The 19,079-nt window shown below is 40.4% G+C and overlaps 1 protein-coding gene across 6 annotated transcripts in view; it reads left to right on the top strand.

Moving 5' to 3' along the window:
- Positions 1 to 15,114: 15,114 nt before the first annotated feature.
- ptprdb (protein tyrosine phosphatase receptor type Db) overlaps positions 15,115 to 19,079 on the top strand; it is a 117,617-nt gene continuing 113,652 nt past the window's right edge. For all 6 annotated transcript variants that reach the window (XM_061274700.1, XM_061274696.1, XM_061274699.1 and 3 more), the window contains exons 1-2: positions 15,115 to 15,237; positions 15,363 to 15,471. The gene's annotated coding sequence lies outside the window, so the exon portion shown is untranslated. The remainder of the gene's footprint in view (positions 15,238 to 15,362; positions 15,472 to 19,079) is intronic.

Raw genomic sequence — 19,079 nt, 5'->3', positions numbered from 1 at the left:
ATCCATCACACCAACCGCATTGTAGGGATTGCATACGGGGAGGCCGTACACAATTGGACAAAACAACTTGACCTTATTTAGTTCTTAACAACATTGTAATCCACTCAGATATTCAACCGCCATATTTTTATCAACAAAATATCAATTAATTAAAGTGTGGTGCGCGTGTGGTTAGCATCCTCACATTCTTCCGTGTTTCAATTTTGTCTTCACGATTGGTGGAAATTCAAAGATATAGTTCATCAAATATGACATATACAATGAAAGTTTTGGTATTTTATCACTTTTTATCCCTTCAGTTATTAGGAAGTGACACTTGTTAGGTACACACGTTATGAAATGTTCTTGAACTGAAAAATGACCAGTGTTCTCTCAAATTCCTGTAGTGTAATTCCCCTTTTTGGCCGTGTAGAGGCGCTGTTGAGTTTCATTGCAATGCTCCCAGAGGATTTGAAGCCTGCCAAAGACAAAAACAGAAGCTGAGATGACAAAGGAGGAAGTGAGCGTGAACCAGCAACAAGGGAGAAAAGTAGGGAGGAGGAGGAAGGAGCGAAAATAAAGAGTCTGACTTGTACCTTCACAAACCATTACATCATCCTCTCTTGGTAGAATACTCCTCTCGGGCTTACGTCAGTAGGAAAGACTCCAACTGCATCGTTTAGAAAAGCAACACTTTTCGTGTGTGCATCATCAAACACGGTCTTCCGGCTTTGAGCTTTGTGTGAAATGTACAACACGTTCTTTGGCTCCAATCAGACTTGGACGATGTGACATCCCGGTTCACACTCGTGTCAAGCATGAAGGAGAATGCTGAGAGGCACAATGCTCCTCATGGCAACTGTAGACAGCTTTACTGCTCATCAAACTAACAACACCTTTGGCCCTCTGATGCTGATGTGTCTGCTTACCTGCTTGCCTCCTCAGCACAAAGTAGTCAGAAAGTACACAAGAGAAGGAGGCGGCGCACAAGAGTTTTTTTTTGGGCACTCCTGGGAAATTCGGAATATTTAGCTCTGGCCGACGTGGGTGTAGGGTTGGGGTGAGGGCTGGGTGGGGGGGGGTTGGTCTAATGGTCTCGAGCACTTCTTCTCCACTACGTAAAAAGCAGCTCAGTGCCTGCAGGTCCCAGATAACCTGTTTGGGCCATTTCTGCTGCGGATGCGAATATTGCGGCCTCATCATCAATCATTAGACTTTGCTCATTGGCTCTTTGAATCAGGTTGAGCTTGGCTGTGAACACATTTAGTGTAACAGGATCTGTGTGGGTGTGCGTGTGGGTTTGTGCGAGGGTACGCATGTGTGCACGGCCCTCTGTGAACGCACATGCGGCAACACTCGGGGCCGGACGGACATGAGTGAGAATGTGCAGATGGATGAGAGGAGAATGGATTGAGTAGACAACAAGAAGGGAGGGTGGGAACATGCACGATGTATTTTTTTTATTTATTTTTTTACGTACAACTACGTGATTACACACATAGTCATGCATCATCCAGGTGCAGTTTGTGGGAAGTGCCTGCTTGTGATGAAGCAGCAACTCCAGGGCAGAAATAGGTCAGAGAGCCTCAGGGTCTCTAGAGTCAGCTGGTCCTCGGCTTTGTTTTTGCTTTTCGTATGCAGATTTGGAGCGTTGCTTTCAAGTGCTCTTTTATGATACACTCACTGGTTACTTCTTTAGGCACACCTGCACCGTCTAATGATGTCCAATTCCAGTGCGGCAGCAAAGAATTAGCGGATTGGTGTTTGAATGACACTGGGCGCGGAGGTTTTGGAACATTTCTCGGATCAGAATTGAAATTGTAAAAGAGTAAGTGCATTTTTCCAAACCAATTTGTACAGATGGCAAAAGATCATGTTTTATTTCTCAAAATCCACATATTGGATTTCGGTGTATTCCAACCTTCAAACTTGCAGACTCATTTCCAAACGGGAGATTCCTGTGGTTTTATTTCATAAAGCTCAGTATGTACCACAACAAGCGGGCCATTGTCCTGCCCAATCCGTAGATAACAAATCATCGGATTCCTTTCATTTGCTATGCGCTCTGCGTCTTCACAATCACACCACGGGGATGCAGAAAAGGGGGTTTTCCTCCATCTTGTTTTCCAAAGCAACATTTTGCAGCCGACGCAAGTGCCGCCACGGGAGCAGGTGGATGCTCTCCTACCTTACAGCATAGAGCAGAAAAAAGTACTGGCAGGACAAATAAACAATGTGCCGCTCTTTTTCTTTTGTGCTGTTCCTGCCATGGCCATGAAAACCCGGGCTCTCGTCCCAGATTCACAAACAGATATGGGGAAAGCTATCCTGGATAGCACAAGAGGTGGAGCCCAGAAATGATGGCAGACAAGAGTGTGGAGCAATTTTTAGCTTCACAGGAACGAAACTAGCATGGGTAAATCAGAGCCAAGCTGCAAGACGATTCCATTTTACTTCAGGCGAGAATACGTATCATGGCTGTTAACAAAAGATGCAAAATTTATTTATTTATTTATTTATTTATTTATTTATTTATTTATTTATTTATTTATTTATTTATTTATTTATTTATTTATTTATTTATTTATTTATTTATTTATTTATTTATTTATTCGTTGTCTATTTATTTATTATTTAACATGCCATATTTATTTATTTATTTATTAATGAACATGCCATATACATGCTAACGCAAATTGCTTCACAAAGTTAAAATAACGTAAATATTTTTCCCATTTACCTCGAAGACCACTTTTTTGACCACAGACTTATTTAAATACTGTTTTTGGCAACACTTCAAGTTGCGTTATCACCCCCTGAGTTATTACCTGCTTCCAGAAGGCTTTGAATTGACTCTTCGTATTTTATACGGGCAGAATATAACCAGGTCCAAACAAAATGGAAAATAATAGAAAAAAATCTGCCAGCTCCTCCGTCACTGTTTTCAGTTTCTTCGACATTCCTAATCTGTATCTGAATGCGGGATTAATGGCCATGGCCGGGCTGTGGGAACGGGGTTTACCTGCAAGCGGGAGCCTCGACCTGAGTCCCTTAGCAGAGGAGGCAGAGAAGATAAACACACAACCAAGGATTAATGGCTGCATGTAATGTTGGATTATGGAAAGCATGTATATTTATCCAGTTGTATGTTAAGAAAGCTTCTTAAAGATTACTTAAAGTCAAGTTCCTGTGAACTGCATGGAAACTGACTCGATGAAGATTAGTTGGCGAATCTAAATATAGTGGAACCGTAAAAGGTTGAATTAATCAGTTTTACGAGTTTTGCTTGGCCTCAGATTCATTTGGAATTGGGAGACTTTTCGCCTAAAGGAATATTTATTGTATTGGAGTTGTAAAATGTTACTGTACAGGTTATGTTTTTAGTACCTCACAGTTCTGAGCTCAGCTCTAGAGTCTAGTTGTGATGCTTGTAGTGGTTTTCCCTCATTACCCCTCTCCAAAAATAATCATGTTAGTATAAATTCAAATGTGCCGCCTCACTCAAAGATTCGTTCGCATTAGGGACTGAAAGTTCTCAGGAACTGTTCAGGGGGCGGGGCCAAATATGACGCCATATACGGCCCGGAGGCCGTAGTTTGCGGATAACTACAATTTTTTTTGTTGATTTAGAGATTATTGCTCGCTGTGGTTCTGATTGGCCAGGATAGAGATGTGTTGAATGTGTTCACTTTCTGCTTCAATTTTGGTTGGGATCACAGGTAGCTAGCTTTCTCTAAGGTCATCACCAAAATGCAAAAAAAAAAAAAAAAAGGTCACTAAAGTTAAGTCTCCTAAGCTCCGCTGATAGGTCTTGCTGGACATTCAAGATGACATTTTAAAAGTTCTGCACAACTTATTTGCCCTGTATTATAGCACATGATTGTTGCATTAGTTTTCCCTCCACTTTAGGATTCATGTCATGTTGTTTAAACGTACCGACGTCAGTCAGTTGGTGGCTATTTGTTTTCGCCAATCAATATTGGTATTTTTATTCTGTTTACCTGCAAGTTCTGTCCAGTCAGTGAGTTGGCAGCTATTTGTTTATCCCAAATCAATATTTTTGTTACATCCTCACCCGTTAAGCAAAACAGCTGCCATTGCAGGGAAAAAAAACAACAACAGTTTATATAACAGCACACACAGTTCGCCAAAATAAGGCCTGGACTTTTTACGCAAAAAAAACCTGCTGTTTTGTAGACGTATGTGCGCTGCGCTTGCATGCACACCGCCGAGGTTTGTTTTCATTCTCGCGGAAGCTAAATCAGGCAAGGGCAGTGATTCGCTGTGCCTCATTTGAAGAGCAACTTGGAGATGTAATTGGTCTCCTGACACATGAAGTCGCTCAAAGACACAAACACACACATATACGCGCACACACATTCCCTCACTCGTCTCACGTTCTCATTCCATGTTTCCTGGGCCTTTGAACCCATCAGAATGCATTACGCAGAGAACAAAGACTGTGTACACTGGATGATGTTGATTAGCTCACCATACACAAGATGATAAGAAAACGCTTATAAAGCTCTGCTCATGAATATAATACCTCATTACGTCCCACAACTGTTTCAAAGGGGGCTTCCTCTATTTAGAGCACCACATACAAATATAACACTTTGCCTTGCCAAGTGTCAATCATGCAGCTACTTTGAGCAAATGAGGAAATGATTTGTCACGGTCAGGAGACGTATTTGGAACAATTACGAAATTATGTCATGAAACGACGCCACAATGAGGAAATCTATCTATCTATCTATCTATCTATCTATCTATCTATCTATCTATCTATCTATCTATCTATCTATCTATCTATCTATCTATCTATCTATCTATCTATCTATCTATCTATCTATCTATCTATCTATCTATCTATGTATCTATGTATCTATCTATCTATCTATCTATCTATCTATCTATCTATCTATCTATCTATCTATCTATCTATCTATCTATCTATCTATCTATCTATCTATCTATCTATCTATCTATCTATCTATCTATCTATCTATCTATCTATCTATCTATCCATCTATCCATCTATCCATCTATCCATCTATCCATCTATCCATCTATCTATCTATCTATCTATCTATCTATCTATCTATCTATCTATCTATCTATCTATCTATCTATCTATCTATCTATCTATCTATCTATCCATCCATCCATCCATCCATCCATCCATCCATCCATCCATCCATCCATCCATCCATCCATCCATCCATCCATCCATCCATCCATCCATCCATCCATCCATCTATCCATCTATCCATCTCTTGATGACGAAATGGAGAGGGGCCAGATGTCCCAAATTTCAAAACAAAATCATCTTTCCCGTGAATCTTCACTTTGGTTCCCACATGTCTTGTCTGTCAAATAATATGTCAGAATTTTCAGAGGAGGCTTTTTTATTTTGGGGTTGAGGGAAGCATAAAGGAAGTTCTTGTGCTCACTGCAGAATTCAAAGCTGCATTACAGCAGCAACGTGCGCAAACAAAGCATGTTTCATCTGCACTTTTAAGAGAACCTACTTCCTATTTATATCTCGTTGCCGGCAGAGGAGGGATGACATCTTTCTCGCCTTTCGCTTCCTCTCCCGCTAGTATTCCTCTGAAGAAATTAGGCAATCGCTCACTTTCCCTTCACCGTTGTGGAACGTTGACACCGGTTTGTTCACGTATGGATGAGAGTGTGTCACAGTCACCAAATGTGTTGATGTGTGTGTTTGTTGCACTTCATCTACATATAAAAAGTGAAGAAGCACTTAATTTGCAGTCATCGGGAGATGACAGCGCCAACATGTCACACGTTTCTTTGTAGGATACACAAATACATGTTTGACATCTAGTCTCAAATTCAAGTAAACAGACTAATGAAGATGACGTGAGGAAACATAGATATGGAAAATATTTCTCTCAATCTGTTGTTTTTCTTTTAGTGGAAGAAGATGAAGAATCATATTCATTTGAGATAGAAGAAAACATTTTAACGTTGAGGAGCTCGTTCTCTGAAGAATGTTTGTGCAAAAACCACTATAATTACTCCAAAGATATTTTGAGGCCAGATGAGATCTTTTTTATTTTAATCAATGAGTGTTTGGAAAATAAAAATGCTTTGTTTGTGTGTCGGTGTATAGCCAAGTCCAGGAATCAGGCTACTTGTGCAAAACAACACTAAATGAGGCCTTTCGATCAAATTTCCACAAACATCTGTCAAAACCAAGTAAAAGAATGCCCAAAGTGTTTCCGCATACACAGTAATATTATCTGTTCATGCCAATTATCCTGATTCCTGTCCAATAAATGTAACACATCCTTAATCTAATGAGATTCATCTTAATTGCACCACTTTCTGCTTGTCTGGCCTCCAGTGTTGCGTCTTCGCCTGCTTTCTTGCCTCCAGATGCCCTGTGGATGTAACGATTAGAGAACCTGAGGAACATTTTAATGGATGCCCAAACGAGTGTTTCTTCAGGCGAAAGCTCCAATTTTTTTTTAAACTGTCCTGGAGCTTTAAATGCTACGCAGCAAGTAATCGCTATTTTTGTTCGGGCGTGGAGCTATCTCCTATTTTTTCACCTGTAGATGTTCAATTTGAACCCTCAAGTGGAAATATTTCACACCAAAAATATCTATCCATTTTCTGTACTTTTTATTCTAATTATCACGGGTGAGCTGGGATGGGGAGGGTTGAGGCGGTCTTCATCATCCGCAAGGGGAGATCTTGCAGTGGGCTCCACGACCTCATCCATTTTAATACAAAGAAGGAATCCTACTAGTAGGATTGTCCAGAAAAGGTGAAAAAGTTTTTACCAAGCAAACCAAATGTGTTTCTAACAAACTATTACAAAAGTGTTGAATAAGAAGAGTAGCTCAGTATCGGCTGTCATCAATAAATAAATGAAAGCCTCTTTGTAAAGGCAAGAGAAGCCTAAGATGTAGGAAAACCGCATTAACTGTAGGAGTCGATGTTTGTGTGCACAGATGATGAGACAGTTCTGGGCCAATGCTGTGCTGTGAGACAGATGTACGCATGCACAAGTTTCACCCCCTCATAAAACTTGCGGATTTGTTTAAGGTAAATAAAATATGGCAGATTGTTCTCAACGTATTAGAATAACTTTGCTAGATTGCTGATCTGAAAGATTTAGTATCAATTATTGATTCATCATTCGTTTTTAAATGGGATTAATCAAATTAATTGCCTGAGAGTATAACATTTATGCACCACAATTCAATCTTTATTTTATGACAAATTATATAATTATATAGCAATTAATAATGTCCTTATTTTTTCATTCTTGTAGAGGGATACACAACTTTAAATGTGGCCACTCAGTCTCACACAACGGGGGCATGAATTTCAAGAGATGATTCATCTTCCCATGAGACATCTTCCTCGAATGTTTGCGGGCTTTTATCATTATGATGAACAGAGTTGAAAAAAGAACATTCGTCAAAGTCCTCAAAGGTTATGGTCATCCATTTAAAATGTTTGCTAGTCATGTATTGTTGTTCACGATCATATCTAAATAACATGATTTCAAGCTAGAAGAATGTCTAGTGTCTTTAAAAGTTTTACACAAAAATGCACACATTTAGGGTTTTTTTTTCATTATTTTATTTTCCCTTTTCCACCATTGTAAGCTTTTCTATTCAAACAACAGTACAGCATGTTGCTCGAATCGCAATCAAGTTTGAACGACATGTTGCTTGTAAATGAAGTGAATGTAGACGTAAATAGATTCTGGAGACGTAGACTGCGTATAAAATGTTATCAGGTTCGCAACATGCTGTCCTCCCACCCCTACCTCATTGGAATTAGTTTTCAAATGACTAATTTCATGCAATGGATATAACACACTGCCTTGTTGGCGGGGTTTCCAGTACCAATCCGACCATGTTCTAAGCACAATATTGGTACAGCCTTGATGCACGATTAAAACCCGAAAGTGTTCATCATGGACATTAACAAGACACACAGGTAGAAATGGACATTTGCGCCGTTGTGGGCGTGAACACAGCTGACTTATTCCCTTCCAGAAATATAATGACTACTGGTTTTCAGATATTTCACTACCATAACTTGCTACCTGAGAGAGGCGAAATATCAGACTGAATCCCGTGCTATTATTGTGTACGGTAAAAACAACAGTAAATGCTTGTTAATAACATTGCCACATGTTGAAATGCATTTTCATTCATTGTCTGATTTGATTGCTATGGTTTGATGTTGTTATTGTTAGCCTGGTTCATCTGCACAGAAAATTATTTATATAAAGATCTTGCACACGTCATTATATGCAAGTTTGTCGTTGAGAAACTGGGAATCATGTTACCTGGCTTACCGTATTTTCGGTAATTTATTTCTTTTCATAAAAACATTTGATATTGCTGTGACTGATTGAGAAACGTTTTGATAACTTACAGAATTGAGTCGACGTAAGCCAACTCCAAGTTTTCTATGTCTTACAAATGTATTTTGTACAACCTTATCCTACACAAGGACAAGTTCAGCGGAATTATATTTCTTGATGTTATGCACACTCAATCTGAGCTTGTTTGAACTCGCAAGTGAACATTTGAATATGCAAATATTACAGCGCACATTTAAAAGCTATGCTGAAAACGGTATATTCAAGAAAATGAATAAAACTATGGCATACTGATTTTTTTTTTTACAAAAAATTGCCAGATTTGACTAACATGAGATAAAATACAAACGGAAGACATGATTATCCAACGCAAAAGAAAATAAAAACATTTTCCTTAACCGACTTGTGTATAACTGTACTCCACTGATCCTTTGTATTTCTAGTAGTTTTATTTAATTCTTTACTTTTTTTTCGATAGGTTTTGTACTGATGGGAAAATGAAGCTTCCAATTTGCTTCATGTCCCAGTTCTAGTTATTTTGACTCCTCTAGATGGCACTGTTGCTTTGAATAGAGTGTTTTAAGAAATGGCAAATCAGTCTACTTTCAACCTAACGTTGAATAGAGAGTGCCATCTAGAGGAGCCAAGAAATACTACAACTGGTTCATGAAGCAAATCCGAAGCTTCATTTACCTTATCATGAAAGTTTTTCTGGTTTGGACTGGGGGGGGGGGGGGGGCGTATAGTACCCACGGTCTTGGCAGACACTTAGCAAAAAGCATGTAAACCCCAACATCGTCATGTCCCGACTTTTGTCCCTCTCCCTCATCTGAGAGCCAGTTCTGTGATGAGCACTAAAGGAGACTTTTCATTGCAAGCCACGCATACACCAAACGCGCCACCCGCCGCAGCCACCTGCCTGCCATGAACGGCGTCTTTGTGATTGACACAACGACCTCATTGACCTTCCCCTCACGATCAGCTAACACCGTGGCCCAAAAAAAGCAATGACCCGATCGGTTTGATGGAGAACACATCATAAGGTTAATTTTTAAAGTGCTTCTGGAAACTACGTTTTAAGATCGAGTACAAGTTACAAATCCCCTTGATGGAATTTGACCCTGATACACATGACAAGCCAAAGGTAGAAGTTATTGACCTTAAAGTAAGCACTGAAAGATTCTCAACAATTCAGTATTACATTGTTTCAGCAAGTTTCTTCTTGAACAGGTAGGGGAAGGGTCACCAAAATGAGACAGTCGACACTTCTGCTTCTCCGACTACACTGATTACACTACTCCAGTATTTATCTAGGAAATAAATACTTTGGAAATCAATTATAATTCATTCTCAGCAGTGTGACTGACCATTTAGTAGGCAATTGTGTGTTTAGCTGTTTTAGTTGAAAGAGTCTGCGGTATTTAAATCCCCGGGGAACCTCATCTTCACAACTGGAGCTCTGCAGATGAAGCGATGGATCACTCCACCACCTCCCACCATCTTCAGCTACCCCCCCCGCCACCTGCCCTGATTTCTCTCTCTTCATTTCCTCTCTTTCGACTCTTTGAAACCTTCAAGTCCATCTCCACTTTTACTTCCTTTCTTGTGGAAATTCCCCCTTTATCTCCTTCCCACCATGTCAACTTTCCTGTCTTTCCCTATCTCCCCCCCCCCCTCCATACACACACACATGTAGCGTGTGAAATGTAAATGTGCAGACAGCTGCTCTCATTCTCTGAGTTTTTTATGCAGCCATTGGCTTAATTAACGCCTGCAAACTGTGACTCATCTCCAACTAGGCGAGAACATCTCAGTGGGCCAATGGCCGTGCTCGTTCTTCCCTCTGTATGATACCTTGTGTGTCGCACAGTCAGCTTTTAGCTCACTCTTTAACTGCAGCCACGCTCTGAGTTAATGCTAAAACAAGAGGTGAGCTCCCGGTGGTCACCCAGTGAACTATTTTTCAATTCACTGCTGTTTGAAAGTGTTTGTATCACATTTTATCCTCCCGTTTTTATTTATTTATTTATTCCAACTGGTACAACCCGCGGCAAGTTCTCAGCAATTCATCCCTTCCCCGGAACCTACTTATCTTATTTAATTGGGATATCAATAAACAGGGTGAAGTAGAATTATAAGGCCTGTTGAGAACTGACAGATTTTCGTACATAATGTTCAAAACTACATGGAAGGGCCTCACGTGAACATCCGCTCCCAGTCCTCCTCCTCTTCTCGTTTCTTAGATGGCGTAGTGGGATGAGTCATTGTCTCTGAAGTCTCCACTCGTGCTTGGCCACTTGCTATTTATGCACAAGCAGAGAGTGTTTTTTTTTTTAATAACTTGGCAGGGTTTGGAGAGCAACTATACACATATTGCACTATGTTGTCTCCTGACAGCATGGCTACCTCTGAGATTTGCCTGCGGTAATGACCCAGAGATTTGTGCAAGGCATCACTCGATGAAAAGCAAATAATCTAAACAAAAAAAACAACATAAAAACAGAAAATAAATGCTGTTTATTGAAGAGTTGTGAAGAAAAGCGAGACTACTGGCAGGATGGATTTACAAGAATATAGAGATGAAATAACCTTTTGACCACAAATACTTCAATTGGTATAAATTCAAATTGATAATCTAATTTATATTTAATAAATGAATATACCTGTCAGATCATTAAAGTTCACGCAAGATATATTTATAAAAATGTTCACGGACAACATTTAATTGGGTTCCCTAAATAAGCACTCTTCCGGGACAATTTAATAAAACGTAAAGTATGATAAATGTCTCTGAATTTTGCTGTTATATGCAGTTGCCGAATGAATAAAAGTTAACTACTAACGTATGTTCAGAGGACAAAAAAAGCCAGTAAATAACGTACAATATCCTGTGTTGATTTTGTTAATTTGAATGAAATGATCGTTTCAGAAACTGTGCCCAAAGCAATTTGTTTTCTCACGGTGTAGAAGGAAAAAGAAAACGATTTGTCTTATCTGTGAAAGTCAGAACACAAAGTAAGAAAGCACAAGCCAATCAAAACAACAATTCAGACAAAAGACTACATTTCAAATGAAAAGACAATAGAATAAGAAAATGACTGTTTCATAACAGATGTTTTAGCTTGGACTGTTCTATAAATAGCTTGCCAGTGAGGGGACATTGTGATCTTTTAGGAATGTTGTAGAAATGAACAATTTGGAAAATGAGAACGCCGGCAGAGATTTATAAGGATAGCGCTGCCTGTTGATAAATATCTGTTCTATCTAAAACAATATTTGTCTTTTCATAGATGAATATCAACATTTTTAATCATAATATAATATCATATGTAATGTTAGAAGTTGACATTTATTTATTTTCTGAAGAAGAGACAAATATCTTGTTATTGTTTGCAATTTAAAGGCAGACGTCGCTTTATGATTTGCAAGCCAGCACTCGAAAGGGATTAAATAACTTACAACCTTTGACGTGTTCAACCGTGCGAGTGTAACTGTCGCCTCTGTGATCAAATTAAAGGCAACCCGAGCCGATCCCATTCGTTTCCATTATACTTTGAAATGGATCAATGGCGAGAAGGTGCGGGCCTCATCGCTCTGCGCCTGTCAGCGAGGCGAGTCGTGAGCTAGAAGAAAATGAGCGGGCACCAGCAGAAGCTGGGCAAACTTGGTGTACATGAAATGTTGATGTTTATCAAGCCGGAAAAATAATTTATTATTATCTCGTGCGTGTGATGAAGTGCTTCTGGAAAAATATGCACGATGTGAAGAGAGCGATGTCTTTGCGCATGTGTGTGTTGTTTTTTTTCCACTCTTTATGTGTTTCAAGCACCCCCCCCCCCCTTATTTAAGCCATGTTGCCGCTGTACCCCCTGAGCCTTGAAACCCCTGGGTGGTCGGTATGGCCTACTTTATGAATTTCCTGCCGCACACAAACAACTTAAACGCGCACAATGCACAGTCAGCCCAATTTACAAACACACGCAATAAAGACCTTGTAAGCATATCAACACAATGTGAACGAAAGCACTTTTGCCTTCATATCTTATTGAGGACGAGAATTTAGAGTAAGGATGACAGAAAGGAAATGCGGAATGATGAGGAGCGTGCAGGGGGGGGGACCACAAAAAAAAATGGCCGCCCAAATGATAATACTATGCCACACTGTACGGTGCACAGCCAAGACACACGCTGTGAATAATATGCTGTGCTTTTCTGCTGAGCTGGTTTGTCGTGGCATTAAAAATATAGCACCAAACAAGTTCCACTGGCGAGCCTTAATGATGACAGCCCAAGGGATGGATAATTAAGACAGAGAGAAGAAGAATCGGCCTAACTACAACACTAATTGTTTTCCAATGTTCAAAGATGCATTGCTGAGCTCAGTAGCCAATCAGCTAGGACGTTGTACAGTAGCCCTGAAAACAAAAGCAAGCTCTAATGCAGGAGTGTCAAACTCATTTTTGGTGTGGGCCGTTTTGTAGTCATAGATTCTCTCTGAAGGCCATTATGATAATGTCTTCTATATACATACACTAGTAGGCTACTAGTTTTGAAATCAGAGACTAGTAAAAATTGTTCAAACGGTTGGTAGTAAAAATTACTTGCTATTTTTTCAAAAGTGAAGACAATTTGTAATTTTAGTAATGCACAAAATCTATCAAAATGTGTCCTCCCGGGCCACATCAATTGATGTGGTGGGCTGTATCTGGCCCCTGAGCCTTGTTTAACACCAATTCTCTAATGGCTCACTATTTGGCAGGATCTGATTGGTTGATGCAGACCGAGCATCAAGTGTATCAAAATAATAATGAAAAAAAAAAAAAGACAAGTAATGACCTTCTCTGCCTGCCCTTAGTGCTCGCAAGGAGAAGTAAGAATGAGCTGATTGATTAATCGCTTCTGAAAATGATCAAGTTGACTCATTGATTCATGCACAGCAGGGACATGTTTCTCACATTGCCTTCCCTTGTTGTGTCTTTCATTTGTGGACATACTGATTCCATCAAGATTACAGTTAATTCTCAGGTGGGACATAAATCTAGATTTCATGGTCACACCTCCAAAGACAAAAGACAGAGATGAAAGTATCTTATGTCAGATGAACAGATCGGGCGTTCTTCTCTGCTAATGCTTGTAGGTGAACATAAACACAAAAACAGACATGACAGAAACAGCTCTGCGTATCAGTGTGGCCTTACAAAAAATGACAACAAAGCAAGCAAAGATAGCCATGAAATTTGGAAGTTGGAGAAAAATAAATGAAGTTGTGCTTGTTGTAAAGGACGAACACAAAGGGACTGCACGCATGCCAAAACAAACACGCACACACACACACACACAATCCATCCCACATGGTCTGTAAATAGAGAGCGGGATGTTGTGGACGTTGGTGCACACGAACAAACGAGACATTTCTAGAATGGGAGCAAACTGATACGATAGTAAAGTATAAAAAACACACGACACCTATCAGATAAAACGTCACGGCTAGTGAAGATAGAAGGACACAAAGTGAGAGCAAGGCATAAAGAGGCGAAGTGGAACATAAAGTGAATCAGGAATGAGATATGAAAAGATTCAGTGCTTGGATTTCTCCTCATCTTTCTCCTGCTGATGTTCTCCTTCTATCTATGGCCACAAGAAGCTACATCTGATCTCACCCTGAACCTGGACCTTTTTTCAGATGCCCTATCTATCTTCCAACCGATGTCTCCTGTCTAAACTATTTTTACTACTTGTGATGTGAGAGATGAAGGACATGCGTTTTGTGATAACAGATTGCTAATGTATTTCGAAACAATAAACATTAATTCGGAATGGTAGAAAAACCCAACAAAATATTAGGCATTCAACAGCTTGCTGTTTCTCATGCCAAGTGGGAATGCCTCTAAAATTAAACACAATCTGTTTCTGATTTATTTATATTTCCAAACATGTTTCCCAGTAGTAAACAATTCAAATTGAAATCATCTGTTCGAGAGTTAAACTAGCACCAAACATATTTTTAATAAAATATGGAGATATGAGGCATGACTTTGTTGGTTAGGGTAACATTCTTAAAAATTTAAAAATACCTTTACAATTTAGAGTCTTGAATGAACCTATTCTTTATGTGTTCGGAATATCGGAAGAAAACTGAGTAACCTGAGAAAACCCACACCAACGCCAGATTGGCTACATTTTGCTACAGTTCACAAGGTCGTGAAGAATTTGGTTGTAAATATTAATCATCTTTGATATTCTTATTCACATCAGCTGTAAGAACGTCTTCCTTTTTAGTCCTTGTTTGGGCAGGAGCAAATCCGAGAAAAACAGCCCAATTGTCTTTATGTTTGCACCAAGCCCAAGAAATAAAAACAGTAAAATACACCATAGGGCTCCAGTTTACTTTGTTTACTCTTGTTTTTGTCTTCTCACATTCTTCTTTTTTTTAACACCCCTTGTTGAGGCTTATGTTATTTTTCACCTCAATGGTTCAATTCACCAGTTCCCACAAGTTACAGAGTCAACCTATATTTATCATACTCAATAATAGTTCCCCACGAAAAAATTCAAGTCAAACTTTTATTATAAGGTGCACATCAAATACACAACCAAATCACTTTCCTGCATAGTTTACTTTACATTTTCAGCCCACTTACTTTATCAGCCTGAGCAACTTTTACGTGATTTATGTTTTCAGCACCCCCCCCCCCCTCTCTTTCTCTCTCGCTCTCTCTCTCGCTCTCTCCCGAGCTCGCTCGCCCTCCCTTTCCTGTGCGCTTATCTCTGTACACATCGTCAGCTCCAGTGTGAAGTGAAGTCTGACAGCTGCCGCCTGGCCCGGTCCATTTGCAGCTTCTCTGCTCCATCTCACCACACGGATGTCAATTAGCACGCTAAACGTGCGTAATTATGGATGCACCCCCCCCCCTCCCCTATTTTATGTACTTGTGTGTAATTTACCAGCGAGGATGCGCTATGTCTTCCGCTCACCTTTCCCCCTTATTTTCCTCATTTCTTTTTGCAGTTGCTTCGGGACTGTGGGAGCGCTGCTTGTCTTCAACTTGAGGGCGAAGAAAGACGATTGAAAACTCCTCGGAATTCTCCGCGCACCGTGCACGCATTGGCACTCTCCGGTGAGCGCACTTGAATTTTTTATTCTTGTTATTTTTGGGACCGCTTGTATTCTATGCAAAAGTAGTTGACAAATCCTGTTTGTGCTTGTTAGACGTGTATAAAATGCATCCGTCAACTCTTCGACTCAATTTGATGTTGTCAATGAACAAACAAATGCGCGTCAAGTGTTGTCTGGTTAGCGTTCCATATTAGGAGGGTGTTTGAGATGAAAGAAATATTTTTGGGGTGCCTCAGGGAAGTTCCGTTTTTCTTACGGTCCGTTGTTAATTGGCTTTAAAATTATGACGTTGTCTTGTTTTTTACTGCATGGTTGTACAAAGTCCAGCCTGTGGGCCGTTTGCGATCTTTTTTTTAATCCCATATTGTGAAAATTACCACGCATGTAATTTTGTGAGGCAAATTGGACAGAAAAAAGTGTCCTAAATTAAATCTTACACTCAAGTCATATGGATTGAAGCATAACATAGTATATTTCATCAATTCAGTGAGATTGGAGCATTATGTTCGTGTTCAAATATATCAAAGTAGTGTCAAAGTTCTTGGATTGTCCTGTAGGCAGACCCTTGTTGGGAAAAGTTTGGACACCCCTGTTCTTCAACCTCAGCTGTTCACTCCATGTTTTCATGCATAGTGTAACACCGTCGGATTTTGAGAGGCTCTTGTCTTCTGTTCATCAATTAAGCTTGTCTTTTATGGCGATCTCACACTTCCTCCAAGCTAAAACATTCCTCTCCCACACACCATCCGCCGGCCTCGCACCTCCCACATAACCACACTTGCTGTCCACAGCCGATTAGCTGGTGATGTGCCACCGTTTGCACTAATAAGAGGGGCCTTCCTCAACTTTAATGGCGACTCATGGTTCTTGTCAGGCCATGGGGGGCTTGTTAAAGACTCATGAGTAGAAGTCATCAAGCAGAGATGGAGAGGTCATAAAGACACACAGAGATGGTCAGGGTAGTCCGTTGATGTGTTTTATGATGCATGTGTGCACGGGCACGAGTGTGTGCTCTTGCTTGGTCACATATGCAATGCAAGAAAAAGTGAGTGGAAAGAGGAGAGAGATTATGCAAACTTAAAAGTATGGCAGAAAGTGGGAAAAGCCATGTAAGCGGTTTTTCTTTTGTATTATTATTTAACTGTCAGGGTGTTCACTTGACGGGCTCCTTGGGCTGTGACACGCTTGTCTCCAGCTTGAGGTTTATGCGGATGGCTTGTTTTAATCGGGCATAGGCGGGGATACGCTATTTGTATGGGGACACATTGATCAATCATTTCATGAATCCATCACAGTTCCATTGGCTTCTTTCGCTCTAAATTGTCCATTGTATCAAGATGTTTTCGAAAGCGGCACATTTCACAGACAGGCTCCCCAAAAACCACAAATGTGGACCAACATTTCCAGACAAATGCACTTTTATGGCTCTTATGAATCTATGAATGTTAAAGTGTTACTTAAAACATTTTATATACAGGTAAAGGTTTTGTAATAGGGACCGCCATTTTTATTTTGGGTATTTCCAATGGGGAAAAATGTTCTAATATATAAAAAAAAAATTAGGTCACTCAGCATCCCAAAAAGGATTGTATTTATTCAATTTTCATCTGTTGATTTAGCGATCAGGTGTTTCTTTGTGCAGCTCAGTGGTCACGGTGACCTTGTTCAATAATGACGGAGGCCTCCAGCGCTGTGCCCACCACTCGATTTCCATCCATGTGGGGTAAAGCTAACAGAACAATCACTCTTTGTTTAGTTCACTTTCATGGCTCAAATTTGTGCTGATGATTTTACGTCAAAGCCGTCGGCCTTCGCCATCCCTTTTTTTGGACTGTCGGGTGAAAATGAGATGATGTATTTCACGGAGACGCGTTGACGTCATGTCACCGATATGGTGTTAATGTGATTGGCATGTTGATTACATCACGGCGAAAACTGCTGATAAATAAGATCCAAGTGACGTTACTTAAACGCGGCGGAGGCAAACACGGGGTTAAAGCGCAAAGTGCCAAATTGTGATACTGACAGCATGAAAGAAAGAAAGAAAGAAAGAATGGGCCGCTTGTGTTTGGTGTTGCTGGGAAGATGGCAGGCTGGCAGAATCATCACAGCCTGAAGAACATGACAGTCCATGCAGAATGCTTGGCATACAAAGCTAAATCAGTTTTCTTTCCCCCCCCCCTCCGTGTGACAGATTGTGTGTGCGCATGTGTGTTCCCTCTTTCTTGCAGTTGTTGTTTGTTCTTGAGATGCATACTTATGACATCACACCATCCGTACTTCTGTTATGGACAAAAGACATTTGGAGACTTCATCCCAACAATGTTTGATTGGATAAAGGTCAAGACTCCCTCACTCCACCATAGTAAATTCATCCAGGCGTGCCTTTACCGGCCTTGATTTGTGCATTGGCAACAGGAAAGCGCCTTCTCAAAACTGTTTGTACCAAGTTGCAAGCAAAGACGTATACTTGTCAGTAAGACAAATAAATTAGGGGAAACGAAATGTTCTTTTTTCCAACTCTGTGACTTTCATCCGCACTTATGGTTAGACTTGAAATGAGAATCATGATGGCCATTTTAACCAACTCCATTAATGTGGTTGATATTTGTGAGGATTCACTAGTAGTCAACCTTCGAACTCCTTTTTCCAATTAGATTGATCCCAAAAAGAGATGGGGGGGCGGGGCTAAAAATACACAAATACCAGCCACACACACCTTCATTTCTCACTCCTCTCTCCATCTTCCTGGCAAGTACAGTTAAGCTCTAACCCCCTTCTCGTACTGCTCTCAGACGCAAGCACACTATCTGTTTCACACCCTTTTCCACCCGCCCGTTCTCTCACATCTCTCTCTTCTCACCTCCCCTGGCACCTCGATGTGTTTCCCTTTTAATTGAGATGCATTTCAATGTGGTGCAAATGAGCTTTCTACAGCTCCAGTCTCAACCTGTGTGTGCGTTTCGTACACGCGTGCGTGTGCGTTGTGAGGGTGAAAAGAATTCCCACAGTTGGAAGTGAAGGCGCTGCTTTCCTTGTTTGCACCTCCAACATGACTTCTGTCCCACAAAAGTTTATTTTTAGTGCGGCATTAGCAACATTTGCTCGGTTGGATGGCACTGAGTGGCGGGAAGAATTTAGTTGTGGTTTTCCTTCTTCCTCGTGAGTGTGTAGCAGCTCATTAAAAACACATTATATAGCCTATTGTGGCAAAGCTAACATTAAATATGATTTTTTGTGGGACTTCTTTGGAAATACAATGTTTGTTTTAGGGTCAAAAAGTCCATCCATCCATCCATCCATCCTTCCATCCTTCCATCCTTCCATTCATCCATCCATCCATCCATCCATCCATCCATCCATCCATCCATCCATCCATCCATCCATCCATCCATCCATCCATCCATCCATCTTTCCATTCATCCATCCTTCCATTCATCCATCCTTCCATTCATCATCCATTCATCATCCATTCATCATCCATTCGTCATCCATTCATCATCCATCCATCCATCCATCCATCCATCCATCCATCCATCCATCCATCCATCCACCCAACCCATGTTATGTATTTTACTCGATTAATTCAAATCATTCCCAAAATGATTA

Source organism: Syngnathus typhle, linkage group LG3 (genome assembly GCF_033458585.1).
Source record: "Syngnathus typhle isolate RoL2023-S1 ecotype Sweden linkage group LG3, RoL_Styp_1.0, whole genome shotgun sequence".
Classification (NCBI taxonomy): Eukaryota; Metazoa; Chordata; class Actinopteri; order Syngnathiformes; family Syngnathidae; genus Syngnathus; species Syngnathus typhle.
This window is presented reverse-complemented; position numbering and strand designations above follow the sequence as displayed.